Source organism: Prunus persica, chromosome G2 (assembly GCF_000346465.2).
Source record: "Prunus persica cultivar Lovell chromosome G2, Prunus_persica_NCBIv2, whole genome shotgun sequence".
Taxonomy (NCBI): Eukaryota; Viridiplantae; Streptophyta; class Magnoliopsida; order Rosales; family Rosaceae; genus Prunus; species Prunus persica.
This window is the reverse complement of record NC_034010.1, coordinates 19,912,611-19,923,570: the sequence shown is the minus strand read 5'-3', so window position 1 is coordinate 19,923,570 and position 10,960 is coordinate 19,912,611. Positions and strand designations below refer to the sequence as shown.

General features: G+C 37.4%; 1 long non-coding RNA gene across 4 annotated transcripts; it reads left to right on the top strand.

The window, feature by feature from the left end:
• LOC109947111 lies at positions 411-2,460 on the top strand. 4 transcript variants are annotated; one of them, XR_002270094.1, is made up of 6 exons: positions 411-780; positions 873-907; positions 1,068-1,164; positions 1,769-1,845; positions 1,958-2,010; positions 2,247-2,460. It is a non-coding gene; the product is annotated as an uncharacterized LOC109947111 (long non-coding RNA). The 4 variants fall into 4 exon arrangements; XR_002270095.1 differs by having other exon boundaries at positions 867-907; positions 1,777-1,845; XR_002270092.1 differs by having other exon boundaries at positions 867-907.

Below are 10,960 nucleotides of genomic sequence, written 5' to 3'. Positions count from 1 at the left end.
TTTGCTTATAGTTCAATGCAATGTTTTAGTTATACATGTACACTATATATATCAATAGTGTTTTTTATTATCATACAAATAAATTTAGACACATATTTTATGTTGTGAAACTGTGAATATGAATTATGACATTCCTAAAATAAAGTAATACATGGTCAAAGAGAACATTATAGTTTACTTTTATATGACATCCTCTGAAGGACCAAACTTGAAATAACCAATTGAGGATTTGATTACACAATTTAATTATATAGTAGTCACTTCTCATTGAACAAAAGGTAGTACCTCTGAAATTTGTTTTATTATTGGTACCACAACATAAACTTGTTCTTTAATTGAGAACTGGATTATATTCTACTAGACTACTACTAATCTCTTGTCACGAGCTCACATGCGTGTCACTAGGCTTTCTTTTTGTTTTTTATTTGTTATTTCATCCTTCTTTGTTGAGAATATTTGCTGGACATTAACTCTTAATTTTTTTTAATTACTTATAAATTTATATACAATTTTTTTTTTATGTATTCGACCCTCTAAAAAAAATTTGATCTAAAAATTTTGTTGCCGCCTATTTTTTCACTAAAAATTAAGAAACTCCCGCTCCTAGCAAAAATTAAAAAAATTCGATGCACAAACAAAATTAGGGAACTAACGCCCTAACCCCATTATCTTTTCAACACGCCGTAACCCCGTTCTCTCTTTCCCTCTGTAGACGCAAGGAAAACTCAACCTCGATCTTCCTCTTCCTCATCGTCAACGGAGAACCTCTCTTCCTCGCGGGTAAGCACCTCTCCCTATATCGTTTGCATCTCTCTCTCGCTATTTCTTATCATGTAGCCTTACAAAGTTCCAAATGTTCTTTCAAGGGAAAGACTGCCCTCGTCACCTCTGGCACTCGTGGAATTGGGTCTCTCTCTCTCTCTCTCTCTCTCTCTCTCTCTCTCTCATATTCTTAGAAAGTTTTTCAATTGGTCTTATGGGTTTCTTCTAAACTAAGTTTTTGTTGAAATTGATTATATGGGTTTTGGTCTTGCTCTCTTTTCAATTCACGTATGTCATGGTGAAAGACCTAGCTGGACTGTGCACACCTATTCTCGGGATGAAGCAGAGCTTGACAAGTGCTTACGAGAAAAGGAGTTTAAGGATTTCTGAATGCTGGGACTTGTAAGTAGCCCCCTGTTTATTTCGTACTCTAGCTGCTTGTATAAATGTCATAAAGAAGAGAACTTTTTAATACTTCATAGTATAAAGGATTTTTGAACTACTATTATGTATACTTTTAACTGGGTCAAGTTTTGGCTTTTGGACTTTTTCGGAGGGCCATTGACTGGTGGGGTTTTCACACTGAGAGACTAGGTTGGGGCATACTTCAACACCTCTATACTCAGGATTGATTATTTTGTTATTTTCTTAGCATGAATAAAATGTAATGGAATTGGAGTGGGGTTCATATTTCCTTAGTATGAATTAAATATATGGAATTAGTGTTATTTTCCTTTGTTGATAAGTTTAAGAATGTCTGATCTCAAGTTCTGTTAAACTTTCATAAAAGGACCAAGAAGCTTAAGGGACCATGTAATTAACTCCAGTCCATTAGGGCTTGGGATTAAGTCGTAATTAGAAAATAAGAGGGAAAAGAATTTTCAATTTACATTATATAGAAACAATTGCTGCTTCCACATTGTGGGTGTGATTGACACTTGTATGGCTTCAATCTTTTGTTTTCTCTGGTCCTTTTCTGTATACTATTTTATAGTTATTTTATTAGTTTGGCAGGAGTTTGGCCAGAGTCGAAGAGCTTCAGTGATAAAGGATTAGGGCATGTGCCAGAGGAGAGTGTTACTGGTGAGAATTTTTATTTTTATTCTTTATTTAACATATAATATCACTAGTCATTTGGCTTTGTTTGGTTATCTCGTTATCCAATGCTGAAAATATTTTTTCTTGTTTGACATAGATGGACAAATAACTGCGGGAAAATCTGCAGGGAACTTGTAATCTCTCATTTTGGTAAGGACAGTGAAGACGAAATCTTGGAATATAGGTATTTAAAACCTGATGATGAAAATGAAAGTGAATATGGCTTGGCCAGTGTTTCTTAGGGAATGTGTAAAATTTAGTTCAATCACTTGTTTCTTTATTTCAATTAAGGCATGTATTATGTCTTTGATTCCTCATAATATTTTTACTCATCCAAAAGAATATTTATATGTTTTGAATTCAGGATCATAACTGTTTGTATGTAGGTGTGCTTGAATCATGGGATAAGGTTTTGCATTTCAAGGAAGCCGTATTTATATACAAGTCACTGGAAGACTTGAAAGCTGCATTCAAACACTTGATTCGGTTGGAAGAGGGCTTTGAGGACTATTGATATAGGATATATCTTAGGATTGTAATGAGTTTTTGGAATTTGTTACATTGGTCTTTTCCTAATGATAATATATATTATTTTTTGGACAACAATTTCTCATTGGAAATATTTTTTATATTTCTTTTACAAAATATTCGTACATTCCGACGACTTTTTATTCTTGATAATTGCTATAAATCTAGTCGGAAAAACATTTTTTTCGACACACTTCCATGTTGGAAATGCACAATTCCGACAAATTATATTGATTACAAATAGTAATTTAGGGTTGGAAATACTATTTTCGACAAATAGCCATTGGTCGAAAATATATAGCGTTGCATAACAAAAGATCTCAAGAAAAAACTATTTCCGATTGTTGCATAAGTATTTGCGACCAAACTCATGGTTGGAAATGAATTTGTATAGCCGTTTTGAAAATTCATTTCCGACAAAAATTTAAGCAATATCAATGAAACATGGGCGTCGGAAATACATTATTTCCGACGGACTGATTGGAAAAAAACTATTTGCAACCAGCGTTTTTCCGACGACTTCCGACGACAATTTGCCGTCGAAAAAGGGCAATTTCGACGGCAAAACGCCTTTTCCGACCATAAGTTACCCTCGCTAAAGGCATTCTGTTTTGTAGTGGTGTTTGTGTGCTCACTACTGCATCATCGTGCCGTCACTACGGCATCATGGTGCCTTCTCTAACAGGTAAGCAAGTAAACTAGCTTTCCTCATGTCGCAGGCGACTATTCCAGGAGTGAATAGGGCCATGCATTCGGCAATTACGTCGAATGTTTCCTTTGGGCCCGTGCGAAGACTTTCTGCACTTCCTGAGTGGAACTGTTTGGGCAATTTTTGGGGTGAACATGAACCATATAAATAATTTGCAATTTATTACAAGTCTCAGGAACAAACAAAGATTCTTTCTCCTTAAAATATTATGTTGTTAAATCTCCGACCAACACCAAAATAGCTAAGCTAGTAGCCTATTATATACATTATATATGGCTTTTATATTGGGATGATTACCGTGCGGAATTAAGCCAACCATGTGTGTGTGTGTGTTTTTAATTATAAATAAATAAAGGGAAGAAGGAAATTTAGAAAGCAACATGGTTTTGGAATAATCACGTATATGTCAATGTCACGACCGGTGGTGTGCTTATGTCAATGTTGTCGCACATCCTTTGGGGTTGTAGTTGTAGATAAGGTGTACCAACCTCGTTTAAGCAATTACTGCCCAACTCTCTTGATCAAACTTAGCGGCACATTTGAATCACATTTCATAAGGGACATACAGACTTGACCTCTAGTATGTGACTGGCAGTCCCTCTTGAGTGCGGCGTACCTGGCTAATAAATAGCCGAGTACCGAACTTAATTTCTCACTAGCGATATTAGATTATTTCTCAAGTTTCAGCAGCAACGCAATTCATCATTTTAAGTTTGGTATGATGATCAATCCTGATCATGACAGTTGTAATGTCACCTACTTCATCAACAATCAGCCCCACTACTTAATGAACTATTCAGTTGTGCAGCAAATAATGCCTGCTGCTACGAATTACAATCCTCATGCTCATGACATTTTTGCCTTCGTGATTCAAACACTCCTAACGTTGGTCCAGATGAGATATCCAGCCCAAGTTCTGTTTCAAACACACCCTACGGCCATCACAGTTTTCATCTCTAGTTTACTTGCATATTGCTTCGCCTTCAGGTTTGGCGGTCATGCATATAAATGGTGTCGCATGGCCATGCTTGTGTTTGGTTCACTCTCGGTTGCCACACTCTTGTGGCTTCTCTTTTTTACACACTACAACTCCTACCTCATTTTGTGCGTCTTGTTTTTGCCGGTGGCGGGGCTAGGCTTGGACCGCTTGGTTCGTAAACTGTGGCAGCGCATCCGCCAAGAATTACGCCCGCTTTTGCCAGTGACCTCAGTGAATATGTTACACAGACCAACTCGTTTCTCAAGTGTTATTGTTTCTCACATAGAATAGTATGTGGTTCCACGTCTTATGAAAGAGTTGGAGAAGAAGATAGTGTCCAGAGATTATTGTTAGTTCCAATAGTACTATATTGTTTTAAGACTGCTCTGTGTACTATTAGGCTATCCAATTTTTGTCCAGCACTGAAATAACCCTACCTCTATGAGAGGAGGGGAGGAATGGGGAAGGTTCGGACCTGTAAATGAAATGTTCAAAGTCAATTAATTATTCACATAATATTTACAATAATGTGAGATCACAAATTTATTCAGTAGCGTAACAAAAATAAAATAGCAAAGTGTTACATTCGGTGATGAACAAATTGATGACTATAAGATTTTTGTTCTACTTATTGTTCCTTCAACGCTTAAATAACATATTTTTAATTTTTTCTCATTTTGAAAAATATTTTATTTTATTTGTTGCTTGTGAAGTTTACAAAGTGAGTGAATGTTTTGAGAGTGTTATGGGAATGATATTGTTATTCCCATTCCCGAGTCCAGCCTAATAAGTGATACATTTATTTTTAATTAATAATCTATATATGTAAAGCAAAAGATAGAGAATGGTGAAACATTCAAAATACCAGAAAATACCCTTTGTTAATTCAAATATTAAGAATTGAAATTATTAATTAAATTAGGATAATATGGTAAATTCATATTTTTTTCATATAAAAAATTAAAATTAAAAGAAAAATCGGATAATATATCTTATTTTTATGGAACACAACTACCCACATATATTTTAATTCTAAAGTAAATTTAAATGTTTTTAAAAAAAAGCCTCTCGGCATGGATGTCCATGCAAAGAGGCTATTATATTAGCCAGGTACGCCGCACTCAAAACTTTGTAAGATGGTGAAGCTTTAACCTTTTTTTAATTATATAATATATATATACATACCATATTAGTCTATTCATTAATTTTTGTCCTACCTCAAGATGATTTTTGTTTTTTCCCAAGTCCTACCTCAAGATGATTTTTTTTTTTTTTTCCAAGAAAGTGATCGTATGAACGGGTGGTCACGGTCTGATTTGATCCGATTTAGCCCTCAAACTAAAAGCATATATAACTAAACCAAATCAATTCAATTAATGACCCGGTTTGATTCATAACTCTAGGGAGATCCAGACTATTCCTCCCCTCTATAGTCTCCTTCATTTGTCGTGACTCACGCCCCATCAATTTTTGTGACTCACATTCCTCACCTTCCTTTATTCATACGTCGTTCACCTTTTTCTTACTAATGTTTCATGCTGCCACATCCCAACTTCCTATATATAGCTTACGTTATCACTCTTTTCGACTCATTCCCAGTCTCCTTTATTTATCATATGTCGTCATTTTCTTTTTTGGACATGTTTTTCCAGTTGATCTGCCTTTATATATCACACGTCCTCATTCTTTCTAGCCATACAAAATGGATAATTGAAAACCAAAATATAGCCCATAGATAGGACTAGGATGCCTGGAATTAATCATTCTTATACGGGGATGAATATTAGTCCTCCTAGTAGTTCTAATGTTGTAATATGTTATATCAACCACCAGCAGTTGTTCATCAACTTTGCAGTACAACAACAACAAACATCTAACCCCCGTCATTATCATGGCAAAAAAAATATCCTTGCGTTCACCATTTCGACGATCCTGACGTTGGTCCAGATGCGATATGCACAAGAAGATCTATTTGAAAAGCACCGTTTCGTTATGGTGGTTGTTCTGTCTAGCATCACTACTACATTTTACTATTTGCGCGACGATATTTTGCACGACGAAGACACAATCGTCGCGCAAGAAACAATTGTGCGACGGAAAAATCCATTCGTCGCGGAAACTGTGAAAAACTTGCGCGACACAACTCTTCCATCACACAAGAAAACTTCGCGCGACACAAAACCTCGTCGTCGCGCAAAGGGAGGAAGAAAAACGCAGGAATGTTTTTTTGGCGCCAAAACCTTGCGCAACGATAGATATCATCGCGCAAAAGACCTTAGCGCGACGAATAATATTTTCATTGCGTAAAGTTACATAAAAACAGCCAATTTTGTTATCTGGCGATAAACACTTGCGCGACGACAACTCTCATCGCAAAAGAACACTTTGTGCGACCACAAATTTTATCGTCAAGCAAGAAATTGAGCTAAACCTTGCACGACGGAAGCTGATGTCATCGTGTAAAGGTTGATGTCGGCCCGTACATACGCGACGAAAATTTGCACGACAAGATAAGTCCTTTGCGAGACGAAGGTTTGCGCGACGAAAAGTGTTTTGCGTCGAGCAAAAGTTGGATGTCGACACGAACTTGCGGGACAAAAAATGTATTTTGAGCGACAAAACGGAACACATGCGCGACGAAAAAAATGATGTTTGAACGACGAAAAATGGATTCATCGCGCAAAACCATTCTTCATATTATCTGGATTCTACCATTGCAGAGGCATACTTTAAAAAAAATAAAAAATAAAAAATGTTGCTCTGCCCTGCCTCTGCATTTGTTTCAACTTCTGCTTATGCTGGGAATTGACTACGTTCATTAGATAAGTATTTTTAGTTGTTAGTTTAAAAGTATTAATGTAAATTCATACTGACGCGATTAATTTCGTTGTCTTTAGGGATATTTGTAATTAGCGATTTGTGGAAAACGATTGAGAATGTATTTGGTTCGTTATAATTTTTTTTTTTGTGAAATTATATTTATATTATGTTGTTAAATTGTCCGTTACGTAGCACAATATGTTGTGATGTACGAAGTTAATTGAAGTTAACTTCGTACTTTGTTTTTTATTGTATTAAAACTTAGTTTCCCGTTCGAGATTAGTTGGATTTCGTGCATGGATGCGTAAAACATGATTTCGGTCCAATTAATTCTTGAAGTGTACCATTATTTGGACAGTTTGGGAATGCATAGTTATGTCACGTAATGTACGACTACAGAATTAGGTTTCGATTGTGGAGATTTCGGTGTCATCTATATACGTTCTTCTGGTGGTACGTAGGTATTTTATACCTAACTTACGGTACACCTCAAGAACTGTATCGAGATGCTGCCGAAATTCAGCCACGTCGAAATCTAATCTCATGTAGCCGTAAATTACGTGACATGACTATGCATTCCCGAATGGGATATGACCCATACCGAAGGCATAAGATAACATTATAACTTCGTATGAAGTTGTTGTGATTGTTGTGTTGTGATTGTGGTTCCAGGAATTATGAGCAGGATGTGGATACAGAACCCGAATAGATGCGCAGACAAATACTCGGATGGAATCGAGGATTTTATTGAGTTTGCACGTACACACAACCCTGGTGCAACTCGAATCCGTTGTCCTTGTAGGACGTGTAACAACACGTTGTGGAAGACAATTGAAAATGTTGGATTTCATTTAGTAAGGAATGGAATGATTGAGACATATAACATTTGGAACCTTCACGGTGAACAATTAGACAATGCTTCGTCTTCAAATGCCACAAGAGTGGACAATGTTCAACCTATTGTGGATCATAATAAACAAGTCATGGATATTATAAATGGTGCTTTTCCATTTGCATCGACCAACATCAATCAGAAAGGGGAAGATGACGTGCTTACCCCAATGGACAGTGCAAAGTTCGAACAATATGAACAATTGTTAAAAAATGCCAACCAAGGGTTATACCTGGGGTGCGAGAGCTTTTCCGTTCTCACGGCGATTGTGGAGCAAATGTACGGAAAATAAAGTATCGTATGTCAAACCTGTGTTTCGATTACTTTTTAAGGGTTTTCAAGAGAATACTTCCGATGAAAAATTGTTTGTCGAAAGACCATAGACACACGCAAAAGGTGTTGAATGGTCTTGGATTTGGATATGAAAAAATTCACGCTTGTAAAAACAATTGCATGTTATTCTACAAAGAGTATGAAACATTGGATACATGCCCTATATGCAATGAGCCGAGATTCAAAATGACATCTCAGAATAGAATGACTAAGATCCCACAAAAAGTCATGTGTTATCTGCCCCTGAAACCTAGGCTGCAGCGATTATATATGTCGACACATACTGTCACAGACATGGGATGGCATAAGGAAAAAAAGATAGACGACGATGTGATGCGTCATTCTGCAGATGGGGAAGCATGGAAAGAGTTCGATCGAACGTTCCCCGAGTTTGCTATCGATCCCCAAAATGTTAGATTGAGACTTGCCACTGAAGGATTCAATTCGTACGGGGTTCTAAACCAACACCACAGCACCTGGCCGATTTTCGTATTCCCATATAATTTGCCGCCTTGAAAATGCATGAAAAAAGAGTACATGATGATGACTGTTTTGATAACTGAAGATCCTGGCAGATCAATCGATATTTACTTAAAGCCGTTGGTTGAAGAGCTGAAGGATTTATGGACAAATGGTGTGCGCACATACGATAAATCCACTGGGAAGATGTTCACTTTGCGGGCAGCAATTATGTGGACTGTGAATGATTTTTCCACGTATGCAATAGTTTCTGGGTGGAACACAAAGGGTTATATGGCATACCCTGTATGCAAGGAAGATGTAACTTCTGGTTGGCACGCCAGAAAAATTTGTTATCTTGGTCATCGGAGATGGTTGCCATGGGACCACGAGTGGCGGGAAAAGGATAAAGACAAGAACACAGAGCGTCGCCTCAGAGCTAAAGAATGGTCCGGTGATGATATCTTGGAACAACTTAACCGTTTGGATTTTGCTCCGTTTGGGAAAACAGTTAGTCGGGCCAGACCTTCTACACATTTGAACTAAACGCACGAGCCTATATTCTTTGAGCTCCCATATTGGTCGAAACTAAAATTGAGGCACAATCTCGACGTTATGCATGTTGAGAAAAATGTATTTGACACATTGATGGGCACGATTCTAGATATCGAGGGCAAGACAAAGGACACGATTAAAGCTCGTCTTGATTTGGAAAGAATGGGCATACGAAGAGGTTTATGGATGAACGGGGATAATGATAAAACTAGAAGGGATCTTGCATTTTTTTCCATGAAACCGAATGACAAAAAAGATTTTTTAAAGTTTGTATCGTCTGTAAAGTTTCCCGATGGGTATGCTTCTAATATCGTGCGTTGCGTGAATATTGACGGGGGTAAATTTACTGGACTAAAGAGCCATGACTGCCATATGTTGATGCAACGCCTACTTCATGTCGGTATTTGATACCTTCTGCCGGAAGATGTAGTGAAACCAATCATGTTATTGTCCAGATTTTTTTCCCAACTGACGGCAAAAACGTTGTGAAAGACAGACATTAATCAGTTGCGCGATGACATTGTCCAAGTCTTATGCAAGTTTGAGATGATATTCCCTCCAGCTTTCTTCACAAATATAATCCACGTGATGGTTCACTTGCCAAAAGAGGCATTGCTTGCTGGTCCTGTCAACTATCGCTGGATGTATCCAATAGAAAGGTATATAATCCTCATAATTTGCTTATGCATCCTTATCCTATGCTTGCTAATTTGCATCGTATCATTTTATTTTGGCAGGCTGCTCGGAGAGCTGAAAAAACTGTACTCAACAGAGCGAAGCCCGAAGGATCAATTATAGAGACTTGGGTTCAATATGAGTCGCTTACTTTCTGTGGAATGTATTTAAAATATGTGGACACGGCTTTCAATCATTCTCAGCGCAATAATGACGGAGGTGTGAGAAATGAGAAACTCTCTGTTTTTGCCCAAAGCGCACGACCTTTTGGAGATCATGTATGAGGAGAGTCGTTTTCCAGAAATGACATGGAGGTAGTGCGTTGGTTCATACTGAACAATTGTGATGAGATAATGACGTACTTAGATGAGGATGAAGAGATGATGAAGCGAGAACATCCATCACATTTGTATGCCACGAAACACCTTAAATTGTTTCCACAATGGTTTTTGGAAACTGTAACTTATACATCTACTATTGTATTTGACATATAGGAGGTATTATTTAAAGTTGTCAAAATAACATGTGAATGTTTGTGTATAATATTAGGTGAATAAGTTGAAATCATCGAATTCCCCTAATTACAGTGAAGAGTTATATAACTTGGCATTCGGCCCGATTCGCGTTGAATTGTTCTTGGGTTGCCATATTAACGGCGTCAAGTTTTTGGGGACTACACTAGATGACAAGTTGTGTACGCAAAACAGCAGTGTCCATGTCGCAGGTCGAGGCGAAAGTACGGACATTGATTTCTATGGCAAACTCACAACTGTCGTGCAATTGCTTTACAAAGACAGATATCAAGTGATTATGTTTATGTGTAGATGGTTTGATATAAACCCAAATAGGCAGGGAAGTGTTAAAATCGATCATGGCTTACTATCAGTGAACATTAACAGAACTTGGTATGATGACGACCCTTACATTTCGGCAAACGTGGCAAAACATATTATATATCTAGATGACCCTAAAGCCGGGAGCGGTTGGAAAGTTGTTCAGTAGATGGATCAGAGGAATGTGTATGCTATACCAGAACTAGACCCAACTGACAGCGACGTCGACAACATCGCTGACCAACATTTGGAATCTTCCATGGAAAATGATGCAGAAACACTTCGAGATACAAATGTTATACAAGAACCGTTTCAGC